Genomic DNA, 22,328 nt, shown 5'->3' on the forward strand with positions numbered 1-22,328 from the left:
CTTGAGCAGGCCAAACCTCGAGAAGATTTCTTCTTTGATCTTCTTAGTCCTGGTAAGAAAAAGCTTCTCTGCCATCCAGGTGATGTCCCTTTAAGTAGGCTGCTCAGCTCATTTACCATTGCTGCCCTGCCTTCTTACCAGCATGCGCCATCAAAACCGGCTCTCCTTGGCATTGCCGAACCCCAAACTTCCCACAGCTGCGGTCTGGGAGCTGGGGGCAGTTGTTCTCTGTGAAACTTGCAAGCAGCTCGGGAAGGCTGTTTGGAATTGGGCTCCGGAACCTCCCGGGCCCCTCCTCGCTTCAGTCAGTTGCTACCTGCGGGGGCAGGTGGCTGTAAGCAGAGTTCCCAGGCTTGGGCTGTGACCAAGGCAGCTGGGAGGATTCAGCCGGCAGTGGCTGCAAAGCCTTCCTCAGCAAGGTGGGCATGGCGAAGGCAGAGAGCAGCCTGCTTTTCTTTACAGTCCTGGAGAACAGTAGGGGAAATCAAAGTCTCCAACAGGTCTTTTTTTAATAAAAGCGTGGGACATTCAGGAATAATCAGCAGTTTTTGTGTCCATAGTCAATGCTTTAGACATAGGGAGGGGGAACCCCTCCCCTTTTTTCTCCGTACACCCCAGAATCGAACACCTGGGTGCACAGCATAAGCAAGGGGGGGAGGGGATTTTAGTACTATCACTGTGGCTGCTGCGTTGGCCTCTCAGGTGGGCAGAGTGCCGCTTCAGTAGCCGACTGTGTTTGGCGCTGTTCTCCGACCTGCTTCTACTCAGCAGCTGCTTTGGGAAGTTAAGTGTCTCGAGCCCAAAGTCCTGTAGGGCCATTCCTCCTCACTGAAGTCCGCGTTTGGCCACTCAGGGGTGCTCTGTCTGAGGTATGCAGTCTCTGCAGCTGTCGTCTTCTGTTGCCTCCCTATCTGTCTTTTTTTTTTTTCTCTATTAAGTCCTGGAGGGAGCATCTCTGCAGTCCCTCCATTCTCTGCAACTTGCTCTCTGATGCTGACTGGCCAGCTGAAGTATTGAAGTCCCATCCTCTTTCTTGTCTGGTGATTGGGTTAGCCTGCTGTCAGCTCCTGGGACATTCTTTTTTCCTCTGTGGTTAGGAGCACCTGTAAGAGCTGCTGGCAATCATCCCAAGTGGGCTGATGAATAACCAGAACAGATTCTATAAGCCCGGTCACAGCCTGAGGGTCCCGAGAAAAGGAAGGGTTGTAAGTAAAGATTAGAAGCAGAAAAAGGCAGTATTGCAATTGGCCTGGTACTGAGTGAAGGGGAAATGTTTGGGAAGTCATTATCATTCTTCCCCTGTCCCAGTGTGGATGCTGAGTACCGAAGTTTTGGGGCTAGGGCCCGACCAGCGGGGCTCCTCAGGAACAAAGTGCTTCCTCCGGGGGAGAGGGAGGGAGAAGTCTGTCATGCACGGCTGGACATCAGGAAGAACCAGAGGTGCCTGGATTCTGGGTTTCTTTTGCTCCTGTACAGGAAAGAGAGAAGACAAAGGGCTTGGGGAGGGGCAGCCATCATCTCCTCCAGCAGTGGGGCTGCTTTCGGAATCAGGGAAACTGATGATGGCCAGGGGGCCGGTGCCAGGTTCTGAATTCCTGCAGGTGGATTTTAACAAAGACAAGCCGACATACAAAAACAAAAAATATAAAGAGACAGACATAAACTCAAAACCAGAAGCTGGTGCTCTCACCACCACTCTGGTGTAGAACTGAAAATACACAAGAACAAAAAGACAGACATAGACTCAAAATCAGAAGCCGCGCGGCAACAAACTGATACGAACCTGGAAGGGAGTGGGCGATAAGGGCCACACTCCCTAGAAACTAAGATGACCTAGTCGCTCCTAGTTTCACAAATTGCCAGTGAAGCGTCCTCCACGGCTGGGCCAGGGAGTGTTCCCGGACACGTCTGTCCCACTGCCTGGTCCCCTTCAAATTTTAGCCCTGCGCAGGTACAATTCTCAGATTACTAATTCACAATTACACAGAAACAGACAAACAGACAGACATAAAAATGAGCTCGTTTCTTTATACCTCCAACTGGGTCTAGAGTGTGTCTGGGAGCGACTCGATTCCCGGTCAGGGAACCAAATGTTGGACTCTGGCGTCCAAACACCGAGAAGGAGTCGCCCCCAGAGACCATCTCACACACTACAGCCGATGCAAAAGCATGAGGATTTTATTAATTCTGTCATGACAGGGTCCCCCAGCATTCGGGAAGCCGAGGGACCTCGAATAGCGGGTACAGTCTACTTTTAAAGGGGCCACAGAAGCAAGGGGGGTTGTTCTTTGACTATTCTGATTGGCTTATTTGAAAGGGCTATTACCAATAATTGACTGGAGAGCTGTTGCCAGATCAGATGAGGTAAGAGGTCATTTTGACCTCGTTTCCCAGGGGACAGAACCAAAGCATACGTATATGGGTAATTGTTCAGGAACTGAGTACGTGCAAGTGTAGCTGTTAGGTCCTTGGTTCCCAGGGGAGGAGGGGAAGCACTATGGCACAGAGGCTGAGAGGATTCAGAATTGTCAAAAATGGCTTCAGGATTGTCTTAAAGTCTTACACATAACATTCCTCTATTTCCCTTACAAGAACTATATAGTAAGACCCCTTGTCCAATTTGTGATGTTAGCGACTGTGTCTTATCTCTCTATCTTAGTCAAATTTTAAAACTTTTTGAGATTATAATTACATCATTTCTCCCTTCCTTTCCTTCCTCAAGACCTTGTTATATTCCCCACTCCCTTGTTCTCTTTCAAATTCATAGTATCTTTTAACTTAATGGTTGTAATTTTGAAAAATATTTTCTTGTAGATAACATATAGTAATATTTAAAACTTATTTTGTGCATCTCTCTTAATTTACTTAGAAAATTCAAGTTGACCACTGTTATTGATACTTAGCATTTTATAAGCTGCTTAAATTTTTTCTCTGATTCTCATTTCTCTCTTTTCCTTTTCTTGCCTTACTGTAGATTGCCCAAATAATTTTTAGAACTCCATTTTGCATAGTTTTCTTAATATTTGTTCTAGATATTAAAATATATATGTAATGTGTCACGGGCTACCATTCTCAACATTTTACCACTTCTAATATAGTGTAGAAAATTTATTTTTATATTCTTTGAGGCTAGTCTCACTTTGTAGTCATGGCTGGCCTGAAGCGCTGCTCCTGCCTCTCCCTTCCAAGTGCTGGGATTACAGGTGTGAGCCACCACACTTGGCTAGAAAATCTTGATTTGCTAGCTCTTTTTACCATTCTACTTTTAAAATACAAGTTTCTTATTTGTCTTCTGTATATAAAATAGACTTTTCTTATTATATCTTTTAGATTAGCCCTACTGTCAGGTTGTAAAATTTTGCTTGATTTTTGTATAGAAAAACATACAAGGAAAAAGGTAGTATATTATATTTATTCTGAGTGTTAGGTAAGTCATTGTTTTCCTTCCTTTCTAAAGTTCCAAGACTCTTTCTGGTATCATTCCTCTTTGTTTGGAGAGCTTCCTTTAGCCACTCCTTTATGATACATCTGCTAGTGAAACTTCTATAAATTTCCTCTGTCATCTGAGACTGTCTTTATTTCCCTTTCATTCCTGAAGGATATTTTCCCTGAACATGGAATTAAGAGTTGACAGTTCTTTTCTTTCATCATTTGAAAAATGTACCACTTCCTTCTGGCCTTTCTGGTTTTGGATGAAAAATCTGCTATCATTTAAATCAGCATTCCTTTATAGGTAATGTATAGTTTTCTCACTAGCTTCTTTCAAGAGGTTTCTCCTGACACTTTGTCTTTCGTTTTAAAAGGTTCTTTATGCTGTGTTTTGGTGTGGGTATTTTTGTTGTTTTCTGGTCTAAATTTGTGGGCTGCGGTACCAATGACAATTTAATTTTTAGGGCCCTACCAGTGCCATTGTGGTCTGCTTGTGTGTTAATCAGACACCATCTTGAAAACCTGAATCCCAGTGTGCCACACTGCTAGTTCAGTTCCAGATCTGCAGGTGTGGTGAGCTAGGCAGTATCACATTTGGGCCAGGCAGGTGCCTTCCAGGCACTTCCCCTACAGATTTAAAGAATCCCTTTCTCAGTCTCCTGCTCTAAGAGAGCTTTCCTTTACTCTAATTGAGAGGGTGCGGGGCACCAGCTGCTGCTGGCAGACAGGGTGAAAGTCCAGACTTCGCACTCAGTTTCCACTGGCATGGAAACAGCAGTGGGGAGGGGGAGCACCTGTCTGCATCCTCCGCTGGTGCCGGATGGTGGGAGGGGAGCGGCAGATGTCCTGACTCCCCATGAGCTCTCTGCTGATGCCACAAGCGATAGGGAGGAAAGTGTCTCCCCAGCAGCCTGCCTTGTGGTGGGGTTAAGGGATCTGATTTTCACTTGGTCCCCTGAAGTGCCAGTAGACTTGGGGGTTGGAGAGTGTCTGCTAGGGCCGTCCACTACCACTGCTTGGGTTCAGACTCAATATGTTAACTCTGGTTTCCCTGCGGCTGTGGTGCAGTGGGGGTGGAGGTCTTTGCTACTGGGTAGGTATCCACCAAAGCTGCCAGTTGGGCAGAGCACGCCTCTGCCAGCTGCCTTGTGTGTTTGGAGGATTGGAGCCCCTGCTGACTCTTGGCTGATGCTGCCAGCCAGCAGCAGGGAGGAAAGTACTTCCCCAAGCTCCCTGGTGCCTTTGGGACTCCTGCTTAATCTCAGCTGGTGTTCTCTTATGGGAGGAGTGCTTTTCCTCCAGCTGTCTAGGGCCACCAAAGCAAGTTGACAAGCTGTAGGCCCCACTGACACCAGGGCACGACTGGTGTTGTCAGTTAAAGTTTTTCTTTACTGGGCTAGCTTTTTCTCCTTTCCCAGTGATTTGGCCACAAAGAACAGGTTTTTCTTTAGTTTGCTTTGCTTTAATTGAGGTTCTTGGTTACAGGTCTCTTTAGTACCTTTTCTAAACTATGTGGAAGATAAAAGGAAAAGTCAAGGAGCATACCCAAAGCCATCCCTAGAACCCTAAGGTCCCTGTCAAGTTGGCTTTTGGCTTTCCACCCTGCAGAGTCCCTTCTGACGAACCTTTGCATAGTTTTTCAGGGATTTTAGTTGTGTATAGAAGGGAACGGCAAGGAGAATTGAGTATCTACTGTCTTATAAAGCAAGCTTTGTAGTGCTAGGGATTAAACCTAGGGCCTTGCATACGCTGGGCAAATGTACTATTTATCTATATCCCCTGCTCTCTTTTTTGTTGTTTTATTGCAAGATTTTCACACTGTAGCCTGGAATATCATGAAATTCAGTATGTAACCCACACTGACCTCAAATTCACAGCAATCCTCCTGCCTTAGCCTCCTGAGTGCTGGCATTTATAGAAATGAGTGCCACCTAGCTCAATCTCATATTTTAAAACAAGTAAATGAAGAGCTTTTCAGTGTCCATTGGAAGACAAAATTTGACATTGAGGGTAACGACTTCAGTTTGCACTTTAGGGAATTATTTTTCTTAGTGGAGATACTTTCAGTTGCATAAGGAATGGTTTATCTATACTTCTTGAACCACTAGTACTAGTGACTAGTTGATGAAACAGAGTGCAAGATCTTGAAATCGCTTAGGCTGTGATACACACTATATGGTGGTGCTACTTGCCATAAATATGCTCAGGGGACCCAAAGTAAAAAGACCAAAGAAATCCAGAGGATCACTCTTGGCAAAATCTCCTGTTCTTTTTCTTACTATTGTTTTTCTTGACCATCACACCACAAATCTGCCATGATAAGAATCAGCAGCAGGCATTTTCCCTAGACAAGTAAATACCTGCTTTCCACATGGGTTCCTCTGCCTGCGCACTGCACTGTGCATGTAAATGTGTAGATAAGTGCTCTGAAGAGACACTGGCCAAAGAGATAATGGTAGTTACCAGTGGTGAGTGGGGAGTGAAGAGCTTTGTAGATTTAGCTCTTGTTTTTCTCCAGGGAAAATCAACCTCTATTTATAGTTAACAATTAATAAAGCAAAGCAATTGTGTGTGTGCCAAGCCACATGAGTCTGATTCTGAAAAGCCCGTAAGTTATGCTAACTTTCCGTTGGGTAAAATGTTATTTCACACTTGTGAAAGCCAGTGACACCTTATATTTGCCCAGAGCATTACTACCGTGACTTGCAAGAACATTTTTAGATAAAATAGGAAAATAGCTGACACTTCAAATAAAGAAACAATTCTAAACACATAAGTTTATCTTCACTCAGGGTTGAAATGATAATGCGTACAAAGACCTTTGTGTGTTATGGTTTCAAAATGAAATGCCCCCATGGGTTCATGTTTTGAAAGCTTGGTCTCTATTTGGTGGTACTGTTTTGGGAGGTGCTAGAAACTTCAGGAGGTAAGGCCTAGCTCAGGGAAGTCGGTTACTAGGAGTGTCTCTTTGCCTTCTTTGTACTATGACGTGATTTGCCCAGATCACAAGTCCCATTGCCGTGTGGACTCCAAGCGTCTGGAGTTAACAGAGCCAGGGGCTATAGACGGAAATCGTCACTGATAAGGAAACTAATACAATGCGTACAGAAGGAAAAACAAAAGAACAGCAGTAAGAAGATTTTTCTGGTGATGGTAGTAACATTTTGCTTTCTTTCATTTTTATTTTAAAAATTTAGGAGGCTGGGGGGATGGCTTAGTGCTGACAAGCACCTGCTACCAAGCCTGATGACCTGAGTGAGTTCAATCCCTACAACTAACATGGTGGAAGGAGAGAAACCAAGTTGTCCTCTGACCCCCGCATGTGCATCATGGCATGTGTACACATATTTAATAAACCTAAGAAAATGTTTATTTAAGTTTTTATTACGCTTCAAAGTAATGAGTTTCGTTATGATATTTTCATACACACATTACTGTCTCTTACTCATTTCATGCCTGCACTACCTGCCCCTGTCCATCTCCTAAACTGACCTCCTTTCTTCTCTCACATAGTTCTGCTTCTGCTTTCATATATTACACACAGACACACACAGACTCACTTCCCTTCCTTCCTTCCCACCCCCTTCTTTCTCACTTTCTCCTCTTTCTTGATTGTTCTCTTGATTATGTATGAGAGAAAATATGCAATACTTTCATTTTATTTTTCTATTACCCTCTTGCTCTGCAGTTCTCCTTCCACCCTTTAGACGTTTTCCTTTGCCCTAGTAGTCTTCCTTCTACTTTCATCTACCCCTCTCTTTCTTACACACACACACACACACACACTCACACACACTCACACACCCTAAATTCTGCTTATGATAAAAAACATTTGTCTTTCTGAGTCTGGATGAGAAACTGGTTTTATAGTCAATGTGATAAATTAATGAGCACTAGAAATCTCAGTTCGTTCGTTGCTGCTGCTAGTGTGTGTGTGTGTGTGTGTGTGTGTGTGCTGGTGAAAAAACTCAGTTCTACAGGTACTAGAAATGTGCTATACCACTGACTACAGCCCAACCATTAGTTTTTGAGACAGGGTCTCCCTATGTAGCCCTCATGACTTTCAACTCCTAATCTTCCTGCCTCTTTCTCCAGGGTGCTTTAGAGAACTTTTAACTCACAAGACTTCATATGAAAACTGTATTTGTTTTTTGTACAGTATATACTATGTATTTAACTTATATTTCTTTATCTAGTCCTCCCCAAGTCCTCATGATAGTAATAATTATTTATATTTTATAGGTAAATAAATGAGCCTAAAGAGAAAACAACTTACCCAACATCATTAATGGGCAATAGGTACACTTCAAAATAAGAGTGCTTTTCAACTTACATGTAGGTTTGCATATTTTACAGTACTCACAGTCTCTATCTTAAGGAAAAGTGGAAAGAACCAACTAAGCCAACCCAGTCCTCTTTTAACATGTGTGGTAGGAGAAAATAATTTATGAAAGAAATCCTTCTTTTTTAGGTATTCACTTCAATTGAAGAACAATATTTTGTACCAGTTAACAGAGAGAAGTTTATGGAATATAGCAATAGCATAAGCCCAGAGATAGTTTTAGTTACTATAGTTTCCTCTTGCCAGGTGGCTAGTGAACTTTATAGACCAAGCCACATTAGCAATATCAGTTCTCTTTCCTTGGAAACCTGTCTGGGATTGTGATTTATTTTCACAAAAAAAAAAAAAAAAATGAGTGTCCACAATGGGATTTAAAACTAAGCACAAGTTAGGCCTTTGTTAGCCTTAGTTAGGCCACAGTCCCAAGTTATCTAGGAGATGCTGTGAAAGTGTTTTATAGACATGATTCAAATATCTAATCAGTAAGGAATTTTTTTTTATTTGTTTTTTGAGATAGGGTTTCTCTGTGTATCTCTGACTGTCCTGGAACTCACTCTGTAGACCAGGCTGGATTCTAACTCACAGAGATCCACCTGCCTCTGCCTCCAGAGTTCTTGGATTTAAAGGCGTGCGCCACCACCACCAGGCAATCAGTAAGGAATTTTGTTTGTTTGTTTTTAAGACTGGGTTTCTCTGGTTGCCCTAGCTATCCTGGGACTTGCTCAGTAGACCAGAGATCCACTTGCCTCTGCCTCTGCTGGTATTAACAGTGTATGCCCCCACTGCCTGACTCAGTAATGGATTTTTAAGGAAGATTATCGTAGATATTAATTCAGTCAGCTGGAGACCTTTGCAGAATTGGGCTTCCAAAGAATTCTTCCCGTGAATGACAGCGTCAGCATGTACCCAATAGCTTTGCCTGTCTTTTCTGATGGTCTGCCCTAAAGATGGAAAATGTCACCAGAGTTGCCAAGCCAACTTCCATAACGTCTTCCAAACCCACACTGTCTCTCTATGTAAGTGAGTCTCTTTAGTGGAGTTTTGACTGATAGAGTCACTCACTTTACATTTGTTTTGCAAGTCAAGATCTATATGCATTTTAAAAACTATTTCCCCCCAAACTTTCATGTTCTTTCTTTAGACTATTTTTATAAATCAAAAGTTTCCAAAAAAGAGTCTAGAGAATGTTCAACTTTAGAGATGAACCATCCTTGTTCATATTTAAAACAGTCCATTTGTCCACAGTAAACTGTGCTCTGTGTGCCTTAGGAAAGACTTATTCCTCTTGGGAACTATTATCTAAGTGAGTTCTCAGAAGGCTCTATAGTCAGCTTTCTTCTGAAGATAGAAGCACCAAGGCCTTATGGGACAGAAGCCCATGAAAAATGTTCTAGGCCTCCTCTATGTATGCATTCTCTAAGTCCGTCCAGAAATATTGTGTACTGGATGCGATAAAACAACAACAACAAATAGTCCTGCAAAAATCACAACAGCAGTGTTTTTGATCCTTATGTTCTCCAGAAATTTCTTGGAGATTTTTTACTTTTCTGGAATATAGTATCCAAGTGTTTTTATTCCACTGCTTCCTTGAAGGAAATTCTGGGTTAATTTCAGAAATTTTCTTAAATCTTTTCCTTCCTACTTTTAACGTATTTTTTTTTAAAAAAATATCCATGTTACAAAAAGCTGATCCTTTTCAGAAATTACTTAATATGAATGACAAATATGCATTAAATAAAGCAAAACATAAATAAAAATTGGTAGAAGAAAGAGAAATAGCAAAGAAGAGAAAGAAAGGAGACAGTAGAGAATAAAAGGGAACCAGAGATCAGAAAAAAGAGTATAATTATCTATAAAATTTTATGATTTAAATTTTTTAGCAAAAGTTTGGGCGAGAGGAGGCCACCAGTGGGATGGGGATGAGAAACAAGAGGGGGTAGTGGGAGTAAAGACCCTGCTATGCATGTGCAAACATGCCATAAGGACGTCCATTATTTTGTTCATTTGCTTAAAAACTCCTCTAGTAGACTGGAAGTATACACTTCAAAAGGTTCAAGAGAGGAAACCAAACCAACTTTTAAAGAGAATTACAAGTATTTTAAATGTAAAGGAAGGCATTGCCCCCAGGGATATGCTATTGTATATTTAACCTTTTGCTTTCTTTAAAAAAACACACAAAGCAATACCTCTAACCCCAAGCACCATGAGAATGGTTTTAAAAAGTATTTTCAAGTAACAACATTTTCTAATTTTGTGTTTTATTTTATCACCCTAATTTGGGAAGAACTTAGCTGTAACTAAACAAAAAGTAATGAATTCTTTGTATTTTTCACTCAATGTTTTCCCCAAGGACCTCCTTTGTCTTGTGGAGGCAGCTCGGTGGAGGGTCAGAGACCAAGGATCCTCCTAAAGTATTTGTTGACCTGGTGTGGATGTCAAAGAGCAAACAGAAGAGGTTGCTTCCCGACCTGGGGCCTTGGTGGTTGACATTCAACTGTCTGATGTGTTCTAAAAAGTTTTCCAGATTAATGTGACAAATAGTGATATTTGCTTACCCAGTGGCCATTGTTTTCATCTTTTTTTTTTTTTTGTTAGAATCTCAGTTTTCAAGACAACAGTGGACCTAGTGTAATTATCTCCTTGGCTTCCTTGAAGCTAGGATAGCTGTGTAACCCAGCTCTGGGTTACAGTGAGATACAAGTCTACTGAGAGACTTTTGGCAAAGTTAATGTCTTCTTGATGAAAGCAGACAGCACTCACTCACTCACTCACCTGCTCTAGTCTTTCGCTTAGAATTCAGTCACAGGATTTAGAGGTATGAGAGCCACTCTATCTGCAGAAAGCAAAGCCACGTTTAAGATATCAGAGCAGAGAGATGGAAAGGGTTAGGACTTTAAAGATACTGTGGAGATTCTGGGTTGCTGACCTCAGAGTTTTGAGCTGTGTAATTCCTAGTGTGTTACTGTTCCCCCTACGCCTTGGAACCTTGCTTAATCGTTTCCCCCACTTTTCTAGTCCACTTCTTACTGGTAGCTCATGTGAGGTATTCAATGAGTTACTGATTCAGTGGTATTATTGTCCCAGAGTCTCCTCAAACAAGTCCATATTTGCATTCATCTGGCTTCAGGCAGTTTCAGGCTGCCTGAGCCTGGAGGAGATGTGTACAGAGGTCTTAGAATAGGTCCACAGAGAGCTTGTGTCATTTCGGAAAAACAAGACAAAAGAAAAAAATATGTTTAGAGAGGGAAACTAAGACCAAAGGCTAGAATTTTTACCTTATTTTGTAGAATGCCCCCAAATAACTGTCAAACTGGTCAGGATTCTTGTTTTGCAGATGCAGAAATTAAAGGTATTGTTTAGGTGACAGGGATTTTCACAGTAGTATGTAGCAGGAAGTATGTCACTCTCAGATCTGAGGGTTTTCCACTCCACCTTTTTTGGGGAGGAGTGCAACTCTGACCTGACTTGTTTGGAAAAAGCATAGGCATCAGTGGTTTCCTGAAGCAAAGAGAGCTCGGACCTGTGCTGAATGCTGGGCAGAATTTGAATATCTCCGATGCCAGGGAGAAAAGGGATTCTGATACAGAAAGGAACATAAGCAAACAAGAGTTTCCATTGATTGCCTCTGATCCAATAGTGACTATTGGCTAATGGCTAAAGCAGAGAATTGATTTCTTGAAGCCATTATCTGTTAACATCATGGCCTATGAGAGGGAGCACATGGGATATAATTGCTGTTCGGATTTCTTTCTTTTCCTTCTTCCATTCCCTTCTCTCTGCTCGTTTGAACTGGAAATCAATGGATTGCTAAGCATGCAGCCTCCTTCTGAGTTTCATTCTCAAGGTTTCTGTTCCATTTTTGATGGTTTTGGTCTTTAAAATATTGTTACCTATCTGGGAAGAGGAATTATTTAAGAGTTTCAAAGTAGAAAATGTCACACATTGATCCAAGACTACAGATTACAATCCCCAGAGCTATGCTTTTTTTTTCTGCTGTGATTTTACTCTCAGTGTAGGGAGGCAGCAAGCAAGGAGACGAGCTCTCAAGTAAGGAGTCTAGTTAGGAGACTGATGAAACCATTGCAGGGTCAGTAGCACCCATCAGAATTTTGAGGTTGAGCACAAAAAGGAAAACATGACCAAAAGAAACATTGTCCAAACCATCTTAGTTAAGAGCTACTTAACAAGATGCAAATCCACTCTGACCTAATCCTAAAATGTGAGCAGCAGAACTGGGAAAAGTGCAGACTACCAATGGAAAGAGATGCGAGGATGGCGAGACTGTCTGGAAGGACAGAAGTGATACTTTCAGTTTATTACATGGAAGACCAGGAGGTCTACTATTTTGTTATTATTTAAATGCACATATTGGGTAGAAAGTTGGAACTCAGAAAATGGAATCAGATGAACAGCCAGCCATGCTTGGTAGGGTCCTTGTAGCTGTGAGAAAGGTTTGTGTATCTCGAGGAAAAGAATGTAAGCACCACAGCCATCCTTCACACACCTCAACCTTCCATCAATATCATGTCCCACTTACTACTTGGATATGCTTTGACAATGTTGCTAGAATGTTTTTTGTCTGGAACTTACTAAACCTGACGAAAAATGCGTTGTGTAAATTTTAAAGGAATTGAATTCTAACATGAAGTCAACTCCAGCATGGCTTTCTGGATATACTGATTTTGCTAGTTTTGAAAGCCTCCTTTACAACTGGAAGCAGGATCTCCAGATTTAATCCCCAGCCTCAGGAATTTTCTCCTTTGCTACATCTTGCATTGACTTCAAACAAAAAATGTGATCACAAATGAGAAACTACCTTTGCTTTTTCAAACAGTTTCATCTCTTCCTACCCTTCCATCCACCTAGGAGGTTCTAATATGGCACTTTTGGTGCTGTATGAGAAAATATGATGCTTAATAATTGTCTCCCTACTTGTTTCTATTTCTAACATCTTTTATTGAAAGGAAAATTGAATTTTGTATAGGTGGTTAGATACAAATACTGCCCATTTCCTAATTTAGATATTATAATGAGTTCTTGTTAAACATTTGGTATTAAATTATGTTTCTCAAAATAGTATCTAGATTAGCCAGGCATGATGGTGTGCACCTTTAACCTCAGTAGGTTGATCTCTGTGAGTGTATAGCCAGCGTGATCTCCATAGTAAATTGCAGGCCTGCTAGGACTACATAGTGAGATCCTGTCTCAAATATCTAGAAGACAAAAATAGAGATAAAAGTAGAGGACTTTATACTCTTTTGCTGTTCATTTGTTGGTTTGTAGGGTCTCATTTTATAGTCCACAGTAACCTTAAACTCATGGTCATCCATCTTGCTCAAAAGTATCAAAAGTAGACAAACACTGTACACCTGAGCATGATCGAATCTTCTACCTTGATGACAAATGAGGTAGAGAGGGTAAAGGCAAGAGGATCTAGATAAAGAGACAAAGTCCCAGGGCTGGAGAGATGGCTCAGAGGTTAAGAGCACTGGCTGCTCTTCCACAGGTCCTGAGTTCAATTCCCAGCAACCACATGGTGGCTCACAACCATCTGTAATGAGATCTGGTGCCCTCTTCTGGCCTGAAGGGATATACATGCAGACATAACACTGTATATATAATAAATAAATAAATCTTAAAAAAAGAGAGACTAAGTCCCCAAATTGGAAAATTCAATTCTATCAAAGTACTTGGCAAAAACAACTGTTATCCATGGAAGGAATCAATCTAGGGAGACATTTTAAACAGTAAGGGAGAAGGACCTGGTGAGAATAGCACAGTGGTTAAGAGCACTAGTTCTTCTAGAAGACCTGGATTCAGTTCCTAATGTCCATATTGTGGCTACCAAACATCTGTAATTCCAGCTCAGGGGATCCAGTGCCCTCTTCTGACCTCTGCAGGCACCCAGCATGAAAGTGCATGCAGGCAAAATACCCATATGCATAAATTTTTAAAAAATAATTTTAAAATTAAAAAAAACAGAGTAAGGGACTGTTATACAGTGAAAACTGATACCTGGGACTGTGACAAGATTAAGTGGCATGAACAGCGGTAACTGTCATTCTTATGAGGTATAGAGGAGCAACAATACAAGTTCTGTTAGTTGAGTTGCTATGTAGCTGCTCACTTCTTATCTACTGATCAAGTTAGAAGTTCTTCTTCAACTCCATTGCTCCATTGGTCATTAAGCAACAAAATTCCTCTCTGGGCCCCAGGGCCAGTCTTTGGTATGGAGCCAAAGGTCACCTCTTTCCAGCTGTCTCTGAGCACTAATCCTTGCTGTCCCTGAGCTCCATTTCAGAAATTAAAAACAGAAACCTTGCCTAACTGGTTTTTGAAGAAGCAGTTCCACTTGCTGTTTCTTTTTATCTTTTGTTTTCTAACACTTTCATTTTTAAATTCAACTTTTATTTAGTAGTAGATAATCCATTTACAAAGTTTAAAGATCAAAACTGTAAGAGGTATAAAGTTCCATTCCATTTTTTTGATGTTGGAGGGTTTCATTGTTGTTAGTCATAATTCTGGCCCCCATCACTTTCATCTACTTTCTTCCTGTATAGTTCCCTTTCCTCTTCAGTGGGTCTCATAAGAATGGGTTTCATCCTGACTTTTCCATACATAAATACAAGGAGTTTGATCAGATTCACCATTATCTTCTCTTGTGCCCACCCTACTTCTGTTCACCTTTCCTCTTCCAAACTAATTCCCATCTGCTTTTTTTTTGGTGTGTGCGTGTAAAGTGTGTGTATGTCAGGTGACTTTAATAAGGATTATTTACAGGAACATGCGTAACTTAGCAGTGGTTCTTTAGGTGAAGCACACAGACACAAACTTACCATCACCCTGTTTTTTTAACATAAAGGAGCACACAATGGGCACCCTATTTCAGGTCTTGGTTTTCTAACCTAACAGTGAGATTTCTTCTCAGTAAAAAGAGATTTTTTTTTTTTTTGAGATGGGATCACCCTATCTTTGATCCACACTTTCACCTTTAATGTTTTGCACACTCAACATGTGTATAGGCTTTATAAGTGGAGGGTCATATATACTTTGAAAAATACTCTTAAGTTATTTTGGCACATGCCTCTCTCTGGAATAGGGGCAAAGAGACACACATTGGTTTGTACCCCAGCACAAACAAATGATTATTTCCTCTGGTAATGCTGGTCTTTAGAGGAAAAGTAGCTCAGGATTTGTCTTCTCTTTGCCCCAGGCTCTCTGCCTAATGGGGATGTACCACTGGATTGGAGGGGGGTTCTTTGGCAGCAGGCTAAATAGTCACAGAAAGTGGAATTTCCAAAGGATTAAAGTTAGGTGGCCATTTTCATCTGTCTGGATGTACCCTTTTGCTCAGGCCTCCCTTTGAAGTAGCTATGCCTAGAATCAGAGGCTCTCAGCTTCAAGACAATGTTCTTTCCTGTCACGTCCACCCTCGACCAGCAAGGAAAAGGAAAAACACAACACCCGGAGCTCTTCTTGCAGCAGTTTTCAGGACTTTATTCACAGCAATCTATCTCCTTCTCCTTCTCTCTCTTTCTCTCTCTTTCTCTCTCCGACCAGCAAGGAAAAGGAAAAACACAACACCCGGAGCTCTTCTTGCAGCAGTTTTCAGGACTTTATTCACAGCAATCTATCTCCTTCTCCTTCTCTCTCTTTCTCTCTCTTTCTCTCTCTCTCCTCTCTCTCTTCCCCTCTCTCTCCTTCCTCTCTCTCCTCGGGCAAGCCTCTCCCAGCCCTTAAGTAGGCATGAGCTGCCAATCCCGGATTGCCAGGTGGGCACTGCCCATAGGCCCACGCATATGCAAGCAGCTGATGATCATTGCGTGATCAGGCATAAGTCAGACTTTAGCCATAGGAGTTGATTATACATCTCCATCAGGTGTGATTCCATGCAGCTCGCTACAGTTCCCATTTTTTTTTCCCTCTAGCACTCATAGGATAAGACTTTGTTACATCAGTGTAAGACCCAAACATAGAATATGGGTTTTGACCTTACATCTTAATAGACCCCTATTATCCAATTTCAAATATGTGAAACTAAACAAAGAGGGTATTTGATCTAAGTTTCAATTTCTTCATTTGTCAAAATCATACAGACTTTACACAGTTGATGTAAAGGTTAAGTGACAATGTGTGCAAAACACTAACACAGTGCCTAGCTACCATACAGGTACTCAATAAAAAGGTTATGTTACCGCTATTGCTGAGTACAGTATAATGTTTGAAAGTAGAGGCTTTGGAGTTAGACTGTTCCCTCTCTGACCTTGGTCCAGAATTGGTTGCGCATTTTTGTTTTGCCACAGGTAAGTTAACTAACCCCAATTTCCTTAATCATAAATACATGTTTAAGTAGAACATCTCTTATTTATGCAGATTTCATTTGTAAGGTGCTTACCACTAAGCCTAATGTCCTGTACCTTAAATGCACTTTAAAACCCAAAGCCAACTACACTTAGATGATTTCTGCTCCTTCAGCTAAAGTAGGTGGTACCTCTTCAGATATTTTCTTATAACAACTTACCTATAAAAGTAAATCTCATGTTGTATTTTTTCCTCAAAATTTAAACTATGTACTCATGGAAGAGTTCTTAATAAGGTATCATTCTGAGCATGACATGTCCCGAGGCTTATATTTTTACTTGTCTTTAACATTAACATAGAAATCAGAACAGCACCTATACATAGTGCTGTCTACCAGATGCAGTGTGAGCAATACCATATTGGACTCAAATGCTGCCCTATCGAGACAGCACTGCTCTAACCTTTGATCATATATTTCCTCTATGAATACATGTGAACACCAAAAGATTTACTATGCGCCTGACTAAAGACGCGTAAAGGATGGTAAGCATTTTTTCTTTTTGAACAGCTGAGCCCTAGCTCAAGTCAGAAGCATCTGACTCCAGATATAACCACTGCATTTATGCACATGGTTCTTTCTTTCTGTATTATGCTGTTTTTAAAATAGTAACCAGAAAAGGGTGATCATATGCCTTGTGGATTCTGGTCTGTTACCACTGACTAAATGTAAGTACTTTTAAATAAAGTCCAAGACTCAGATAAAGACATAAATGTATTTATACTAAGTAATGGGAAGAAAAACTATCAAAATAAATAAAAGTAAATTATAAATTTGGGATTTTAGTTTTCTTCTAATGTTTAGACTTACAGCTAAACCTTCACTCTAAGGAAAAAAATAAGGCCACAAATCTGGAAACATTGAGCTTTGCTGGACAATCATACATATTTTACAAATGCCTAAGCTCCTATTTGAACATCTGAAGTGGAAAGATGTCAAAAGATACAGAGGGTGACAGACCTGAGGGTACCAAGTAATTAACTCCTCCCTAAGCCCAAAGCCAATAGCTGTTCTTTAATTCAGCCCAGCATCAAAAAATCACCTAAGCTTCAACATAGAAACACATCAGATAAAAATTTAAGTGAGAGAAATGTCCATGATCTTGTTTCTAGTGAACATCACTGATATTCTTGAAGCTTCCCAGGAACCTCTGTGGGCAGAGATGGTAGTTACTACTTCAACACAAAACAAACAAAACAAGTTTAATATTGAAAAGTGTTTTTAATTTTCAAGCCAAGGAGAGTACATGAAGAGAAGAATTAATTACACAAGAAACTAAAAATTGCATAATAGATGGTGGATAATCTGATCAAAAACACTTATTAAGCACAGATGACATTATTGGACACTAATGTACTCCCTATGAACATAATGACTTCTGAGCTTTGATTCTAGAGCTTGGGGTCAAATAATACAGAATTAGTTTCTCATATATTAGCATAAATGCACATAAACACCTGAATTGCCTGATAATATATTCATAGATGTTTAGTCAACAGATCTAGAGTGGGGCTTATTTTAACCAGTTCCTAGGTGATGGAGATGCTAGACTAGAAATACAAATAGCCATACAGGCATAGAAATGGGTTCTTGGAAATCTGAATGGAGCATTGTATGAGCATCAAGCAGGGACCAGGCCTTTCTGGGTGTGATTGTTGGAAAAGGCTTCACATAGGAGGTTGGAGAGAGTCTAGTTTCTCAAGTAACCACAAGAGGACAGCAAAGAGGGTTACACTGCAGTTCAGTGATTGAGCTGCTATGAGCTGGATAGGCCATCCAAACTTTCTGACCCTGTTTCCTTTTTCACGTGTAAAATAAAAAATTGAGAACATTAGATTCTTCACAGCCCTGAAACTAAGACTAATGAGAAATAAGGATGGCATGTAGCTCAGTGGTAGAGCACTTGTCTAACATATGCAAGGTCCTGGGCTTCATCCTCAACACTTAAAACTATCTGTAAATCACTATCTGCTTATAAGTTAAAAAAATAGTATAAAGGGGGCTGGAGAGATGGCTCAGAGGTTAAGAGCATCGCCTGCTCTTCCAAAGGTCCCGAGTTCAATTCCCAGCAACCGCATGGTGGCTCACAGCCATCTGTAAGGAGGTCTGGCGCCCTCTTCTGGCCTGCGGGCACACACACAGCAGAATATTGTATACATAATAAATAAATAAATATTTTTAAAAAAATAGTATAAAATGTTCTATTAATGAGCCTAACAAAGCAGACTACACTTTACAATTGAAAGTGTGACATGCTGTAACAAAACAGCACTTAGGTCCTGAGTGCCACTTTATCTTTTGTTCCCTACTCAACTGCCTAGTTATGGTGAGGTGTATGGCCCTTAGCACTAAACTATTTTAAAAAGCATTACATCCACTTTGTTCAGCACAATGATACTTAACATTTATAAATTACTTTTCACTCCCAATGGACACAACCAGCATCAGTTAATTAGTTGTCACACAACTGAAGTTATTTTCCATTAGTCTAATTATAAGTGGACCAGATTAAACTGAAGCAGCAAAGGCAGGTGACAGGAGGATCAGAGCCGGCTGAGAATGCTGAGGGCTCTACCAATTATGTTCACCAAAGTACAAAAGCACGAAAAAAGAAAAAAATTCAGTTTCTGAACATCTTCCTACTAAGAGCCACAGTGTCATATAAGGAAAGGGATGAACTACAATGGCTTATCTCTACTCCTCCCCAACGTTCTGCATATACCAAATAACAGAAACAAGTCAGTAAACAGTGAAGCAAATACTTCACTTATCAAAAAGGTTTTCACTATTGAGATTTATGGTGCTGTTCCAAATACCTGAGAAAAACCAACTTTTAAGAAGGAAACTTTATTTCAGTCCGCGTTCTCAAAGGTTTCAGTACATGGTCAACAGATTCATTGCTTCCAGGCCTGTGGCGAGACATCTTGGCACGGAATTGGAAATATAGCAAAGCTGTTTACCTAATAGTGCTTGGGAAGCATAAAGAGAGGGGCAAGTGTTGCTGCTCCAAATATCCTTTTGAAGGGCATACCAGTAATGACCTTCACTAGACCCTGTTTCCTCAAAGTTCCACCATCTCCTGGCAGCACCATGGGCTGTTGACCAAACACATGGACTTTAAAAAATTATGTATAGCTGGGAGGTGGAGGTGTACACCTTTAATCCTAGCACGCAGCAGGCAGAGACTGGTGGATCTCTGAAAGTTCGAGGCCAGCCTGATCTACAAAGTGAGCTCTAGGACAGCCAGGGCTGTCACACAGAGAAACCCTGTCTCAGAAAACAAACAAACAAAATATTCTTTTGTAATTGTATTAATACAATATATTTAGATCATATTCACCTCCCAATTCCTCCCAGGTCTTCCACCATATTCCCCTTTCAACAGTTAGGGGTAGAGTCTCATAAGCCTTACCTTTATCTATGTTGGAGTGTTGACCGACTTGGCTGATCTTGTGCAAGTATCAGGCAGGCAATCACAGTGTGGAGAGTTGATTGGCTTGATCTTGTGCAAATGCTGGGCAGGCAACTACAGTTGCTCAGTTTAGGAGTGTAAGGACTCTGTTATGTTCAGAAGACACTACTTCATAGTAGTCTTCCCTGACTTCTGGTTCTTACAATCTTTCTGCCCCCTTCCTCAATGTTCCCTAAGCCTTGGGGGAAAAATACAATACAGATGTTCCAAATATGGACCTTCTAAAACTTTTATTATTGTCGACATGTGAGAGGCCTCACATGTCATGGCACATGTGTGGAGGTTAGAGGACAACTATGTGTAACTGATTCTTTACTTCTACCTTTATATGGGTTCAAACATAGGTTGCCAGTCTTGTACAGCAAACCCCTTTATCTGCTGAGCCTAACACATGGACCTTTGAAAGATACTTCAGAGTGAAGTTATAATACATGACCATCATCCACACGACGGCTGGCTTTTTCGGTGTTGTACTTTAAACAAAACTGTTTTAAGGATCTTGTGCTGTTTTTGAAGTAGTACAGTATTTATGGACACAACACAGAAATAAGAAGATTGCAGGAACCCAATACCAATTCATACATTTACACCATACCTCCTGCACCTGTCTTTCAAACATCCATTCTCTGGGAATTTCATGTGACACATTTTGAACATATTTACCTTTTCACCCAACTCCTCCCATAACTACCTTCACTATCTTCTCATTCCTTCTCATGAAGTTTTGAGATTGTTTTTCTTCCATCAAGTACAGTTTGTGTTGCTAGTTAGTTTGGAAGTGTGGCCTGTCAGAGCCTATGGTCAACCTACCAAGGGTCATGTCATTAAAGAATCCTGATTCTCTCTCTCTCAGCAGTTATTAAATGCCAGTACCATCTTAGCTAGTGGTGGGATTTTTGTGCCTCCTTTCCCCTTCTGTGCTGTGATTTTTTTTTTATCTGACTGGAGCTTGCACAAGTCTTGTGCATGGGGTTACAATCACTCTAGGTTCATGTGTACAACTGCCTGTTTGTATCCAGAATATAGTTCCCTTGATGTGATCCACCACCTCTGGATCTTTCTAAGTCCTATTCCAAGAAGATCCCCGAGCTTTGTAGGGATTAGTGTGATGCAGATGTCCCATTTAGGGCAGAGAACTCACCAGTCTATACTCTGCACATTAATTGCCATCGACTGCAAAGGAGGTGCTTTTCAAAGATATGTTTTCTAGAGTGGGTTTTTAAAAAAGATTTATTTATTATATATACAGTGCTCTGCCTGCATGTATGCCTGCATACCAGAAGAGGGCACCAGATCTCATTATAAATGGTTGTGGGTCACCATGTGGTTCCTGGGAATTGAACTCAGATCTTCTGGAAGAGCAGTCAATGCTCTTAACCTCTGATCCATCTCTCCAGTACTACAATGGGTTTTGAAGGCATCTTGATTCTAGAGCTTGGAAAACTAACAGTATGGAATGAGCTTCCCAAATTTTAATGTGCATCAAAATCACATTCCCTTTTACATAGAAAACTTAATATATCTTTTATGAGGAAAACAAAGTTTAGACATGAAGAAGTATCCAACAGGAAGTAATTTTATTATTGTGTTGTCATTTCTGCTTGTTCCCAATGCTCCAAATGTTCTTATTATGCTTGCAGAACCTTTATAAGTGGAAATAAACATAATGTTATATCTTTTAAAACTAACTTGCACTTTCAGTATTTGTTTTATGAGCTAGGAAAGGAGTATAAAAACTGGTAAATTTGACAATTAAAAATATCATCTACTTTTACAAATCTGAAAGAAAGTTTATCACAATTCTTTATTTTTTGAGAGGCTCTCACTATGTAGCCCAGGCCTACCTGGAACTCAATGCATAACCTACGCTGGCCTTGAATTTCCAAGTGCTGGGATTATAACTGTATATGCTACACACAGCTTTTTTTTAATATGGAAGAGAAAGATGCCTAATCTTAGCAAATATTCAGTCATAATAAAATGTGACTTATTTTACCAAAGAAAACATTATGATAGAAATTCCTTATATTAAAATAGGTTGCTTCCTTTTCATTTCTTCAGAGTACCTTGCATATATAAACATGCACATATATACATCAAACACACATACACTCACTCAGCATACCGTTCGTTTCTCATTAATATGACACATAGATGAGACCACTTTAGTTTGTTTTTAAAATTAAAAATTGTATAACAAAACACACAAAAGGAAAATAAAAACTGTATCAAATTTTGGTACATGTATAAAAAAATATAGAAGTACTCTTCAAAAAGTTAGTGTTGAACCATTTTCATTGTAACATTTATTGCAAAGCACATTTTATAAACACTAGATAAATTTACATATAAAAACTACACATATACAGACCCAAAAGAAAAATAGCAGTACTATTAATGCAAGTAAAATGATAAGATGTTTAAACAAATATGACAATAAAAATCATTTTCATTGCTATTTATTATTCATAAATTTAAAAACTACTCAGAAATGAAATGCATTTAGTTTATCATGAATACTATCAAAGTTTAGAATTACAGAAACAACACAAAACTACTTATTTTAAAAATCTTTCAAATATTCAATAGCCAACTGACAATTATTAATGTCAGTAAATAGTCAACATCAGTAAAAGTTCCTATCTAACTGAATAGAAAATTTTAGGCTTTGGTTAACAGGCTAAATTTGGTGGAAAAATCTTAATGTCTCCTTTACATTATATTCC

General features: G+C 40.2%; 1 long non-coding RNA gene across 1 annotated transcript; it reads right to left on the reverse strand.

The window, feature by feature from the left end:
• Nucleotides 1–1,545: 1,545 nt before the first annotated feature.
• LOC126512900 (uncharacterized) lies at nt 1,546–2,561 on the reverse strand. The gene is made up of 2 exons (XR_007595177.1): nt 2,034–2,561; nt 1,546–1,943 (listed from the first exon to the last, which is right to left on the reverse strand). It is a non-coding gene; the product is annotated as an uncharacterized lncRNA (long non-coding RNA).
• Between the last annotated feature and the right edge of the window lie 19,767 nt (nt 2,562–22,328).

Source organism: Alexandromys fortis, unplaced genomic scaffold (assembly GCF_014885135.2).
Source record: "Alexandromys fortis isolate MF-2015 unplaced genomic scaffold, M_Fortis_MF-2015_v1.1 scaffold_83, whole genome shotgun sequence".
NCBI classification, from domain to species: domain Eukaryota; kingdom Metazoa; phylum Chordata; class Mammalia; order Rodentia; family Cricetidae; genus Alexandromys; species Alexandromys fortis.